The 14,357-nt window shown below is 44.0% G+C and overlaps 1 non-coding gene across 1 annotated transcript; it reads right to left on the bottom strand.

Moving 5' to 3' along the window:
* Positions 1-3,950: 3,950 nt before the first annotated feature.
* On the bottom strand, positions 3,951-4,055 carry LOC123840043 (U6 spliceosomal RNA). The gene has a single exon (XR_006789866.1). It is a non-coding gene; the product is annotated as a U6 spliceosomal RNA (small nuclear RNA).
* Positions 4,056-14,357: the final 10,302 nt, after the last annotated feature.

Consider the following 14,357-nt stretch of genomic DNA (forward strand, 5'->3'; position numbering starts at 1 on the left):
TCTCCCAGATATTTGAAGAAGGAATATGGGCTGGCTCTTAAGTATTCTGTTCCAGATCAGCCTTCTCACTAAGACCTCTTTTTTTTTTTTTATTGTGCTACGTTGGTGTGATCAAATTGTTCTTTATAATCTGACATACACTTTTGACTCCCCCAAGAGCCAGAAATACTATTCAATTCTATTCTGGGACCAATATTGTTTCAAAGGAACGAGGCTACAGTTCAGTACTTTTAAGCAAGAGGGCACAATGAAGCAGTCCTAATAAAATATATGAGTAGGGGTGCCTGGGTGGCTCAGTCATTAAGCGTCTGCCTTCAACTCAGGTCATGATCCCAGGATCCTGGGATTAAGCCCCGCATGGGGCTCCCTGCTCAGCGGGAAGCCTGCTTCTCCCTCTCCCACTCCCCCTGCTTGTGTTCCCTCTCTCGCTGTGTCTCTCTCTGTCAAATAAATAGATAAAATCTTTAAAATCTTTAAAAACATAAAATAATTAAAATATAAATATAAAATATAAAAATAAAATATACGAGTAAAGATGGTATTCATCAGCAGAATTAGCCGCACGTGTGAGCAGAGCTCTGGTATCTATGGGACATGCTTGGCCATTTCCTGAAGACCCCCTCTCCACCAGCATCAGAAGCTCAGGTCTGAGCATCCCATAAAAGCCTTCATCAAAAGCTCCACACTTTAACTAAGCTGACAGATTTTGAGAACTTTCAGAAGGAGAGCACATTAAGAAGGCTTAGTTTTTATGGTTAGGCTATTAGTGTAGCTCATCATAAAGCTAAAAGTAGGGCTCTGAGGGAACGATACATAGGGTCTTTAAGAGGATTATCATATTGATCTCTTCCATAACGAAGTCCGCTTCATTTATTGCCCGTACTAAATATTTAATACCAATAAAAGGACACGGCATGGTGTCAAGGTGAAGTTTGGAGTCTGAACTTGGACTTCATAGGTTTCATATTTTGGGTTTGCCGTTTTCCTGCAGCTATGCATGGGACCTTCAAACGGTATGTGGTACCATTGCGTCTCATTACCTCATAAGTACAATGGGAATAATCATAGAATCAACTTCCTAGACAGAGTGTTCTTTGTTATCAGCAATACATATGTGGAGATCTAAACGAGTGTATTTGTACCACACATAGAGCCTTGCCTCCCAGCCACATTGTGAGCTGATTTCAGATAAGCATGCAGGCTTAGTTACCTTTTATTCCACGCTGCCTGGCACGGGATTAGGTACCTGGTAGTAATGCCTGATGTTGCAGTAGACTTTAAAGATTTTTTTTTAATTTTTATTTATTTGACAGAGAGAGAGAGAGAGGGAACACAAGCAGGGGGAGTAGGAGAGGGAGAAGCAGGCTTCCCGCTGAGCAGGGAGCCCGATGCAGGGCTTGATCCCAGGACGCTGGGATCATGACCTGAGCTGAAGGCAGACGCTTAACCAACTGAGCCACCCAGGCGCCCTGTTGCAATAGACTTTAACAGCTTTCTTACGGTGTCTTATCGTACGGGCAGTTTTAAACCTTGTTCAATCTCTAAACCGTGTTTTAGGCAAGGAGGTACTCTCATCTCTAATTGACTATGGAGAACAAAAGCCTCCAGAATTAAATAACTGGTCTACGGTCATCCGGTTAGAAATAGGCAAAGCCGAACTCTGAACTGTGGTTTTTATTATTTCAAAGACAGTGGCTGCCCTGTGCTTGCTTTGGTTGCTTGATAGGAACACAGTCACGGGTGAGTTTTGGGTGCCTGGAGAGGCCCCTCAAGGAGGATTTGTGAGGCATGAGGACATCCCGCCTTTCTACAGTGTTCTAGACTCAGCCCTGCCACTCCACTCACTTGGCTTCAGGCACAAAGCCTCTGGCCCCCTGCTGTGGCCGAAGGCTAGGTCACAGAGAGAGACTGATAGCAAGAGCAGAGGCAGGTCCAAACTGGTCTTTGTTGAGCCCTGCAGACGTGCAGGGCTGAGGTCAGTGCCCAAGGACGAGGAGAGGAAGGACGGTCGCCGCTGTTCGGACCGTGCAGCCTGGCACACCAGGCCCCTGCATGCAACAGGCGGGCTCTCATGCCTTGCTCGCAGGACCATGCCACAGGGGTGAGGGTGTGTTTCTGAAGCTCTCCACAGGACACAAGGAGAAAACTGTGGGGACGCAGCCCGGGGGCGGTTCACTAGAAAAATGTGAGCAGGCATCCCCTTGGTGATTTCTATTAACTTGCAACAGGTTCACTCTCTGAGAGAAGTGAAAGATGTAAGGAGTGGTTGGCAACTGTCCTGATATGTCTGAGGAAAACAGATTATTTGCAAAGCCCGAGTCTCCTCCCTATCGTCAGTAATTTCATAAGACAAAAGCTTGAATTGTGCACAGAGCCAACTTTAAAAATGTCAGTTCCAAAGAGATAGCTCGCTCTGTCAGTCCCTGAGGAAGAAATCTGTGTTACTGTTCCCTCACTGCCCTGCCTCTGCGTGTGCGTGTGTGTGTGTTAGCGTGTGTACAAAATGCTGCGGGATGATTATATGACTCCTTTGGGCAAAGGTCTTTTTTCCACAGTCCCTCTTTTGTCTCTCAAGGCCTCATTGTCTACGTTTTGTCCCTTCGTGGATGGAGGGTCAGGCGCTGCAGATAAAGTCCACCCAGAATCAAAGCCTTTAATACATCACACATGCCATGTCCAAAAGACATCATCAGTCAAGGCCCTGAGAAGGAATGACCCAGAATGAATAAGAGGGGGTGGCTCTGCAACCTGAAGCCTCAAGAAGAAGAGGAGCTTATGTGTCTGTAACCATTCAGAGATTGAAGATCCACCAGAAGCCAGAGGTAATCCATCTCCTTCACAGTTTATAAAATTATTTTGTGGCATAGAACGGGGAACCAGAGGTGGTACAACTCATTCAAAGATACCCAGATTTTGATATCTCTGGTGGTCTACACACATAAGAAACAGCAACTTAAATGTCTCTTCCTAATTGAGGCTTCTGAAAATATTCTTGACTTTAATAACTTTTCCACGGTTGAACCCGAGTCGGTTAAACAAGTCATGTCCTAATTCAAGGCCAGGGCTGACTTCGGGGATGTGCAGCCTAGGCAGTAGCCCCGAGCCCATGCTCCAAAGGGTCCCTTGTGGTTGCTATCTTGAAATTCTTAAGAATGCTCTCTTTGAGCTTGTGTTTTATAAGGGAAATAGGATGGGACAATGGAGCATGTGTGTGAACAGAGAAGTTCCACGCCATATGCGAGTGAATGCCGTTCCTTGCGGCCTGATTTACAAATGGCATTTACAAACAGCCAAGCACTCCGGGGGACCCATGAGGCGTGGCAGTTCAGTGACTCCAAGCAAGTGCAGCATGTTGGGTCTGTGACTGGGTAAGAGGGGTCATTGACAACCCCTCTAGGCCAGGCTTTCTGTTTAAACAAGAACTTGCTTCAGGCCCAGAGGAAGACAATGGCTGTCTAATGAACACTAACGAGCAAGGAGCCCCATCACCCCATTTTTTTTACTTGTGTTACTTTCTTGAATCGGCCAATGATACTGAAAACGATGACACAGAAAGAAAGGAAAAGATAAGGCGATGGTTTCTTTTCCTTTCAGCCTTTCCCTACTCTTCAGTAAACTGAAAATAGAGTTGGTGGAATGTGTGCTATGAAAAGCTGAGTTCGTTTTGTGCAGTACACGTATGAGCTTCGAAATATGGCTTGTGTCATTCCGAGGGTGCTATATATGAGTTGAATGCTCCCCTATTTGCATTTAACACTGGTATTGCACCACATAAAGATGAATGGCAAATTTCATGCTAATCATTTAAAATGTTGATTTTTCTTGATTTAGAATGACCTTAAATAGCAAATAAAAAAGCCCCAATACAATGATAAGTCAAAAGGAGACCTCAGAAGAAAGGACAAACTTTATATTTTAATAGCTTTAAAGGCATTTTTTTCTCCTTTTATTTTTTTATGGAACACCTCACAAATTTGTGCATCATCTTGTGGCGCAGGGGCCGTGCTGATCTTCTCTGTATCGTCCCAATGTTAGTATGTGTATGTGCTGCCTAAGTGAGCACTCTCCTTTTTAGACAAGAAGCCCCACATTTTCATTCTGTAACGGACCCTGCAAATGATATAGCTGACCCTGCTCAAGGCCTCATAAGTGCACAGGACTGTCGTGCCTGCTGTCAATGTCCCCTTCAGGTGACAATGTCAGGAAGCAACCGCGCTCAAGAACTCAGCCTTCAAAGTGCAAGTAGCTGAAGCCACAAGGTGCACAGATGATAAGAAGGCTTCCCTGGAGTTGCTCTTTGGTCATAATTGCTCTGCAAGTTTGCTTCTCAGCAGGGGAGGCTTCCTGCCCCCGCCTGGAGCTTCGCGGGCTCCTAGCCCCGCCCCGCCCCTTCCCTGCCCCTTCCCGCCCAGAAGGCGTCACTGCAGAATGAACAGACCCTAAATAAAGCAAAGCAGTTTGAAAGCAATTACGAGTGAACGGAGTGGCCATATTTCCTTTTCGAATAAATATGCGATAAAATCACCAAATATGGGTGTATCTATTCATAGAATATCACTTTAGGATTCTGGCGATCCCTTTGCTTAAAATAGTTAAAAATATAGTAAAACAGAAAGGTTCGCCCTGGAGACTCAAAAGTCATGTAAAACCACACAGGACCAGTGATCGGTATGTTTCACGTGGACACGGGGGTGAGAGGGGTTGGCAAAGGCCAGGCACAGACCACTTTTGAAGATGGGATAGAGATGAGTGAGAGGCATCTGTTCTCAAAGTGGAGACTTTTAACCAAACAGAGCATGCCTGTCTCATCGATTATCACTGGGCAGCTGCGAGAACGTCACAGAAGTCCGGATACAGTTAAACTCACAATTGGGATTAAAGCAGGATTTACAGTGAAAGGGGATTTAAAAAGTTTTCCCCCCAGTTTCATGAAATATCAGTCTGGTATAATTTGGAAGGGAGGAAACAGAAAGAGCTTACTGATTTCACCTGGCAATCATACATCCGTGAGCATCGTGGACGGGGCAGAAACTCCAGAAGACTGTCTATGCAAAGTCGGAGAAAGGAAGAAACCACTTCTTGGTTAAATCACGTGTGTTTTTCTTTTTTTCTAAAAGTGAGGACTAAGATGAGCCACTCTAAGATTAAACCCAATGCTATCTTTACGTCCCATTTCATTTTAAACTCCTCTTGCTGGGCAGCTTCTCCGCATGCAGAGCCGGTCCACCACAGAGATGAACGTGTCTGGCTTATTGTTGGTAAAGCCCAGGCTAGTTGGAAACTATTTTGGGTTTCTCACTCAAATCAGATTTCAACTTTGATTTTTCAAAAGGTTAATAGGTTAGTTCAGTGGTCTGTTGTGTCAACAGGGCCCTAGAAAAAAATAACCATGAAAGCAATATCAAAAGGTCAAAAGGAAGAAATTGAAAATGTTGTAATAAAGAAATGATGGGGGGCGCCTGGGTGGCTCAGTCGTTAAGCGTCTGCCTTTGGCTCAGGTCATGATCCCAGGGTCCTGGGATCGAGCCCCACATCGGGCTCCCTGCTCGGCGGGAAGCCTGCTTCTCCCTCTCCCACTCCCTCTGCTTGTGTTCCCTCTCTGTCAAAAAAAAAAAAGAAATGATGGAAGCCTGTTATGTGTGCATTTTAATTCAAACGCAGAAGCCTGACAAAGAAAATAAGACGATGTTGCTCAGCATGCTTGCTGGGAGGGAGAAGTGACATGACACTAGCCCGGAGTGAGATGAATTTTAACAGCTCATGGTGGCCTACTGTTCCCTAAAGACTCTAGTGAGACAGGAGAAATATGAACGGAGGTAGGAAGGGAATGGAATCTCTGGTAATGAATTACTTTTTTTAGTGTGGGTTGAAGTTAATGCAATCACCATTGGCTGCTATAGAACACGCAAACAAATGGTACTTCAGTGCTGAAGAATTTGAATCTCTAAACTTCCTCTAGGGTGTAAATGTGATTAATGTTCCATACACAGGGCAAATGGGAAAAGGTGGGGACTACAGGAGGTAAAGCAGAGCTAGGACCAATTTCTTCTACTTGCTTCACACTGACCGTCCTGCGCTGGTTGTCAGTAGCGACACTGGGACTCACAAAAGCCACACGTTGCGTTGTGGGGGCCTCGGGGGAGGACAGAGCATGAGGGGAGCTCTATATGCTGAGTCTCTGGGTGTGTGTGCACAGGTGGCCGGGGTGGGGGGTGGGGGGGCGTTCCTTCTTAGATGTAAAGACAAAGATCGTGTTTGTGCTTGCGCGCTATGCTGGTATCCTTAAGTTTCCTCGTCCTGGCGAGAGACTTGGCACTGGCCCCTGAATCTGTTTATCTTTCATAAAACAAGAAGATAGCTTAAGGAACCACATGATTCTGCCCCAACGTTCTTTCCATCCTTTCAAAGGTCCAAGGAACAAAACGAGGAATTAAAATCTTTTTTTTTTAAGATTTTATTTATTTATTTGAGAGAGAGAATGAGATAGAGAGAGCATGAGAGTGGGGAGGGTCAGGGGGAGAAGCAGACTCCCTGCTGAGCAGGGAGCCCGATGCAGGACTCAATCCCAGGACTCCAGGATCATGACCTGAGCCGAAGGCAGTCGCTTAACCAACTGAGCCACCCAGGGGTCCCGAGGAACTAAAATCTTAACCACAGATGGAAATGCCAGAAGATGAAAAGCTGAACAAATAACCAACATATAATATATACTATATATAATGATATCTAAATAATATAAGAATATGAAAGATTAAATCTCTAAACTGAAAACAGTAAGTTGGTTCCTTTCTCCCAACAGTTTCCTGGGACATCCCCTTTACGTAGTAGAAACTTGCTGATAAGAGATTTGAACTAAATGCCTGCTCAACAGAAAAACTAGTGGATAATAAAGTGCTAAACACATTTAAAATAACTTTTATCATGCTTTACGCTTCCCTACTTAACTACTCTTAATGGCTCCCCAATGCCTGTGTAGTTAGATATATAGGTATAAATACACACAGTAAAATTCACAGATTTTAAGTATACAGTTCAATGAGTTTGAGCAAATGTATTTAGGTCAGTAACCGACACCCGAGTCAAGATACAGGACATTTACATCAACCTAGAAGGTTTTCAATTGTCCATTCTGGCCAATGCTTCTCCCCTCCCAGAAGCAAATTCTAACTCTTATCCTCATAGATTTTTTTTTTTTTTTACTTGATCTCAGTGGAATCATGATGGTATCATATAAAGTGAGTCTCTTTGTTTCTGGCTTCTTTTGCTCGATATAACTTTTTTTGTTGTTTTTTGTTTTTAAAGATTTATTTATTTATTTGAGAGAGAGAGAGAGAACACGAGTGGGGGGAGGATGGAGGAGGAGCAGAGAGAGGGAGGGAGAAGCAGACTCCCCGCTGAGCAGAGAACCCCACACAGGGCTCGATCCCAGGACCCCTAGACCATGACCTGAGCCAAAGGCAGACACCTAACTGACGGAGCCACCCAGGTGCCCCTCAACGCAATGTTTCTGAGATTCTTCCATGGCTGCCATCAACATTCTTTAAAATTTTTGAAGTATTTACTTCAAAAATGTTTAGTCAAACTTGAGAAACGAAATTTATCCTAATCTCCTAATCGTTTTCAACTTTGTATGGTGAACCTGGAAAGCTTTTAAAAAAATACCAATAGTCATGCCCACCTTCAGAGTGTCTGATATAATTGGTCTGGGGTAGGAGGAAAGCATTTCTGAATGTTGGCATTCTAGTATTTCTGAAGCTCCCCCGTCGATTCTGATATTCTGCCATAGTTGAGAACCTCTGGACTCAGAAATGATGGAATTCCACCTCAAGTTCATGCAGATCTTCCCCTATCCCCCCTTTTCCATCTCAGAGGAATTGGTGGCCTTTCTCCTTTCCATTTGGGCTCCTGACTTAATAATAGCTACTATTTTATGAAAGCTTACACTGCGCTAATGACTTCTATCTATTATCTCATTTAGGTCTTACAACAATCATGTTATTCCAGTTTGACAAAATGAACAAAATGAGGTTTAAAGAGAGAAGTTATGCAGCTTGTAAGGGTAGGAGCCAGGATTCAAACACGTTTATTATTTGCTGAGAAATACTTCCCCATCGTGATTATATCTCCTATCCATTAATTATCTCTCTCCAATCTTTTCTTCTCCTTTGGCTTTTTAAATTTTCCTCAGTCTACACTAATGCTTAGGTTACCTTTAGCCTAAAGAAAGAATAAATAAAGACTTCTCCTTTAAACATGTCAGTCTTCAAACTCCACCTTTATTTCTCTCCTCCTGTTCTACTCTTCTGCGCATTGCACAAACTAGGGGCAGCCCCTAGCACGTGACTACAGTGGTTCTCCAGTCCCCGGTGAGTTCCTCATTACCCCATTCAATCTTTCAGCTTAGTTTGCATTCTGTTCAATTCTTGGCCACTGTCTCCCTCTGTTGTTTTCATATGTTCAACTGATTGGCCAGACACCGGTGGGAAACTGATTGATCTCAACTTGTAACTAGAAACCTAAAGAACTTAGTATTAATTAAGGTCAAATGAGGAGTCAGAATCGTGGTTATAGTAATAACCAAAACAATAGGCAATTGTTATTGCTTGCTATGTATCTATGTAACATGCTATTTAAGATCCAAGGAGGAGACTGTAAAGTCCCCTCCAACAACATGGAGACAATCTTGCTGACTTAGGCAAGACTCAAGTTAATAAAACAATTACAGTTTATTAAACTTAGTAAACTATTTATAAATGAATTTAAAAATGAATAAATGCTGGATAATATGGTACAGACTACAAGTACAGCAAGTACCCAGAAAAAAAAAAAAAAGTACTTCTGGGCAAAGAGACTCATCAAGTAGTTAGTGTTTTATTAGACCTTGTCATATCTCTAAGTCTTGTAACGTCTTTCTGAGTCATAGAGTAGTTAGTATGGTCAGAAAGATGGGATACGGGGATCAGGAGAGGCAAAAAGTTCAATTCTTGATGATGCCTTTTCTTCTTCTCTGACTTTTCTATACCACCTTTTCTTTGTCTCTAATATCCGTTTCTCCCTGCTTCCACTGGTCACCATACTTCACATTAAAAGTCCTCCTGAGCAGAGTGGCAATCCCATCCTTCTCTCTGGCTCAACAGTCTGGCTGTACTAACTGCCTGACTCTTTATCCACCTAGAACACTCTGTTAGGTATCTACTCATCTTCCAGATTTTACTGGGATTGGATCTAAAGATAGTCAATCTAATCAATCTCTTTCCCAACAGTCACATATTTCCCAGAAAAGCCTCTTTTTCAAAGATGTGTTCACAACAACACATCATTTGAAAACATGTAAAAATCATCAGACGATGTTCACATAGAAGCATAGCAGATGACTCATGTTGGCATAGCAATAGCATACCTACTTTTCTAAGAAACAAAGCTTTGAGCTTTTCCTAGGTTTTCACGACTAAAATCCCTTTCATCTGGAACTGGCCATAGAAAGTGTCTGGTCAAACCTCTGTTTTTCCTAGATGGAAGCCTACAAAGGGAATTTCTTTTCCCAGCTAACTGAGTTGCTTTCTAAACACTAAAATTCAGGCTTCAAACTTCTGGGCTTCTGTCCACTACACCATAATGTCTTCTTCATCGGAGAAATATTGCAGGAATCTGGAAGGCATCTCAATAATTGAATTTGTTGCCTAGGAGAGCATGGATCAAAACCTTGCTTTTTTTAAACAGTGCATTTTCACCGAGCAATCCATTTTAAAGGCATTAGAAAAGAAGTTAACCATTTTTTTTTTTCAAATCAAGACAATTAATCTCATGAGAATACTGCTATCATACCAAGAGATATATTGTGGCTGAAGTTACAAAAAAGTCTGACAAGGCTATAAAGGTTTGTTATTATTCAGGTATGGAGAGGTCAACAGATTAGGAAATGACTGAGAAGGTAGTTTTTTATGCTCACAGATCCCAAGACGAGGGAGCAGGCCACACCAGGGGTTAGGACACACAGGCAAGCACTGGGGTTGGCCAAGAGACAGAAGGAGAGAGGGAACTTTATTGTAGTTTCTCATGGGAACGAACAGGCAAGGCAGAGGAAGCAGACTTAGGACTGGCTAGTTGGAATAGTTTCAGCAGGCTCTGGAGCATAGGGACTGTCCTTCTTTGTCTGGTACCTGTCTTGGGAATGATTGGAGCAGAGGGATAGTGGCCCAGAGTGTGAGAGCCTGAAAAAGGAGGTGGTAGGGGTTATGAGCTCTGGACTGACTGGTGTGCATTTGAAAGTACACTCTCTGGTGAGTTTACTCTCTCTAGAAATTGGCTAACCCTGGGAGACGGTCTCCCAGGTCAGCAAAGCCCCAAATGTCAAAGCATCAGAATATAGAAAAGAAAACACATGGTTAATACGAATGGTCAGGAATGATACTACTATCTGGAAACATGATCATTGATGATTGTATCAGGATAACCAGGGGAGAAAGAAACAGGATGGTCTCTATTTTCACCAATGATTTGTCCCTTTCTCACTCAACTGAGTAAGAGCTAAGACGAGAACTCATGTGTTACTCCTTCCCCCTGCCAGCCCCCAACTCAGTAATTAATGGCTCTTCGGAGAATGCTACTTGAATCTGCCTTCTCCATAGAGTTTCTTGGAGCTTTTTGGAGCATGGGGCTTTAAGATGTCAGTGCTTCTTCTTCTTTTTTTTTTTTTTTTTTTTAAGATTTATTTATGAGGGCACCTGGGTGGCTTAGTTGTTAAGCGTCTGCCTTTGGCTCAGGTCATGATCCCAGGGTCCTGGGATGGAGCCCCATGTCGCTCCTTGCTCCTTGCTCAGCGGGGAACCTGCTTCTCCCCTGCCTGCTATTCCCCCTGCTTGTGCTTGCTCTCTGTCTCTTTCTCTCTCTAGCTCTCTCTGGGTCAAATAAATAAATAAAATCTTTTAAAAAAATTTTAAAAAAAGATCTAGAGTATTAGGTTGTAAGACATTGTTTTCTGATAAAGTGATAGCTATTTTCTATCTCCATGAATTTGACTAGTCTAAAGATCCCATACAAGCAGAACCACACAGTATTTATCCTTTGGTGACCGGCTTTTTTTCACTTACCATCATGTCCTTAAGGTTCATCCATGTATGTCGTACCCTGTGTCAGAAGCTCCTTCCTTTCTAAAGCTGAATTACATTCCATTATCTGTACAAACCACATTTGGGTTGCTTCCACATTTTGGTTATTGTGAATAATGTTGCTATGAACATAGGTAGAAATATCTCTTTGAATCTCTACTTTCAATTCTTTGGGGTATTTATGCAGAAGTAGAATTACTGGATCACATGGCAATTCTATTTTTAATTTTTTGAGGAACGATTATACTGTATTTTATAGTGGCTGCACCATTTTATATTCCCAGAACTGGATATTTTAAAATGTTCCTTGCGCATTTAAGATTTTAGGACTTAACACTTGTTCTTAAATCATTTCTTTCAGCTGTTTTCCTCTTTACCTGGAAATCCTGCTCATCATGGAAAAATGTTCAAATGTCTTTTTACTCCAGGAAGCTTTTTCTGATCTCTCCTTCTCTTATGCCTGGGTTATGCATGTTCTAGCACCCTAATTTACCAGTGTCAACATTAATCGTTTATTTTTTTCTAGGACATGTGTTCCTAGAAGTTAGAGATCATGTCTTATTCCTCCTTATCTCCTCAGTGCCTTGATTATATAGAATAACCAAGCAGCAAGTGTCTGATGAATGAATGTGTGGGTGGATTGGCACAAAATAGGGTCAAATAGTTCCAAATGAGGGATTGAGGAAGTGATTAAAAACAGTAAGACTGGAGAATAATTTTTCTCCTAATGCAAGGTATTTCCCTGGAAAGGCTGGGACCCAAATAATAATAATGATAAGCATAAAATTTAAAAACCTACTATCCCAACCATCAGCTAGGGGAGTTTTCTCACTTGGGCTCTGGAATGCCAGGTTTGCCATTCTTGCTCAAGCAGGCTTGCATGCCCACAGGATGGACTGGTCGTGATACTGCCCACCAACATGGAAATGCAGACCGGCGTTCTAGGCCCATTCACAGCAGAGCGTGAAAGGCACTTTCTCCACTCATCTCCTTTTCGGCAGTACACAAAACTCTTCTTTAATGCTGGAAGGGACCGTCGAGTCCAATGACTCAGAGCCCTGTTATCTTGGATGATGTGGCTGAGTTTCAGAGAAGCGAAGAGGCTGTTGTTCCCAAGTCCTATGGCAAGAGGGCTTCGACCTAGATCTGGAGATCCAGACAAATGCTCTTCTTACACAGTTACAAACTATTTTTAAACGACTTTGCAGAGTGGTGGAGGACAGGCCTGTAATTGGATACAGTGAAAAAGACTCTTCAGTGGAAGTCTTTAATTTAGAGGGTCAGATTGAAGTTGCTTCCATTCCAAGCTAGATAAAAGGCCCTGAACTGTGGGCAAGCAGGCGATGGTGCCGATAGTTCTGGAGCCCGGCAAGAGGACCCCAACCCTCCTGGGGCAAGAGCCCACCTCTGCAAATACTCCCTTTGTGCAGGCTCGCGACCAGCCGGCATGGAGGATGTCCAGAGCCCCCGGGAGTGGAAGTTGCTGCCCCTGGTCGGCCTCCAAAGCGGGCGAGGGAGGATGCTGTCTGCTGGGGCGGGACCAGGAGCATGCACCCGCCGCCGGGCTCAGAGGGGTGGGAGGGGCAGGGGCAGGGGCGGTGCGCGGGACCTGGGCTCCGACTGTCCCGCCGCCAGCGCTCAGCCGCGCTCCGACGGCCACGCGGGGCACACGGGGGCCGCGCACCGGGCGCCAGGTGAGCGGAGATCGGATCCGGGAGCGGCCAGAGGGCCGGCGGGGGCCGGGTGCGGGGGTCCGGCGCTGATCCGGGAGGGACACGGGGCGTCCTGAGCCTGGGGAACAGAGCCCCCCGGGCACGTCTCTGAGGCAGGACAGGGGCGCGGGCAGAGCAGGGGCCCCTGACTTCTCTCGCAGGCAGCAGGAGTACCCCGCATCCCCGCAGGGAAAAGGAAAGCCTAAGATGGCCAGAGGTTTATCTCAGGGAGGCCTGAAAAAGTTCCGAACTGTCAATCCCATCTTGTGCCTTTTTCAGGACCAAGCATGGGTGTCTTTGGGGGGTGGGGGTACTTTGGGGACAGAGAGCTTTCATCTCTGACACTGATTGATTCTGACTTCTGGATACATTCTTAGCTCTTACTGCATCTTCCTGGTGTTAGCAAAGGTTCCAAGACACTTCCCCACAGTCTTCCCAACAAGTGAAGGAACACCGCCCGCCCCCCATGCATTTCTTTCTTTTTTTTTTTTTGTCTTGTTTTGTCACCGTGGATTTAATGAACAAGTTTAGTACTGTCTCTAAATCTCCAAATGGTATGTAAAATTTCTGTGTGCCCGTACATGTATTTTTCCCAGGAGGGCTTCCATAGACTTTATTTAAAGATCAAATAGCTAAAATCATAGCTTTGGGCCCCATCAACATGGCAAGTACTAACAGTCTTTAGGGTGACTGAGTGGCAGATTCTTATTTGAAAACTGGGATTGAGGGAAGGGTTAGAGAGAGGGATTCCTTCAAATTCTGGGAGGACAACATTCATGAGCCTCTCAAATTTGCCTGGATTAAGAATTGGTCTGTTTTTCACTAGTACGAAATCAAATCAGTTTACAGATATGTAGAGGAGGAAACGAAGATGGATCTTTGTGAATGAAATGTCTATCTACGGTTCTTCTTGATAACCAAAAGCAGCCCCAGCTGCAGTTTCCGAGGACTCTGAAGGAATGTGAGAGGTTCAGGGTTACAAGTTTCTATGTCCCTGGTCCACTGGCAGCTTGAGAAGAGGAAAGAATGAATGTTAACTCAGCCTTGGAATAGCACCAGAAAAACCTAGGGCGTGAGTCTGGAGGGAAAAGAACTCTGACAGGGTGGGGTCCGGGAAGTTGGGTTTGGAGCTTACTACAAAATTAACAGATACCTTAGGAAAATCACATTTCATCCTTAATCCCACTTGTTCCCACCAAATGGGCAAGAGTGTGCCATGGACATACAGTGGTATATGCTGCTACTTGAATAGATGCTATTTCTGTTCCTATCTTCCCTATCTGCAGAAGCTTGGTATCCCAGTGTGTGAGGTTCATGGGCAAGTTGGCATTTAGGATAGCGGTCCCCAAGCTGTGTGTTTCCAAAACACTGATGTCCTGCAACTAGCCTCAAATAATCACATTCTCTTCCCAATTTCACAGAAAAAAATAGAGCCAAAATGATGTGTTTTTTCTTTATAAAAATATCCCAAATTATTGGCGCTTGCTTTTATTTTATTTAAACACTAGTTTAGTTCACATGTATGTATCTGGTTATG

This window comes from Mirounga angustirostris, unplaced genomic scaffold (assembly GCF_029215605.1).
Source record: "Mirounga angustirostris isolate CCGP_5_RB_7025 unplaced genomic scaffold, mMirAng1.0.hap1 SCAF_3, whole genome shotgun sequence".
Classification (NCBI taxonomy): Eukaryota; Metazoa; Chordata; class Mammalia; order Carnivora; family Phocidae; genus Mirounga; species Mirounga angustirostris.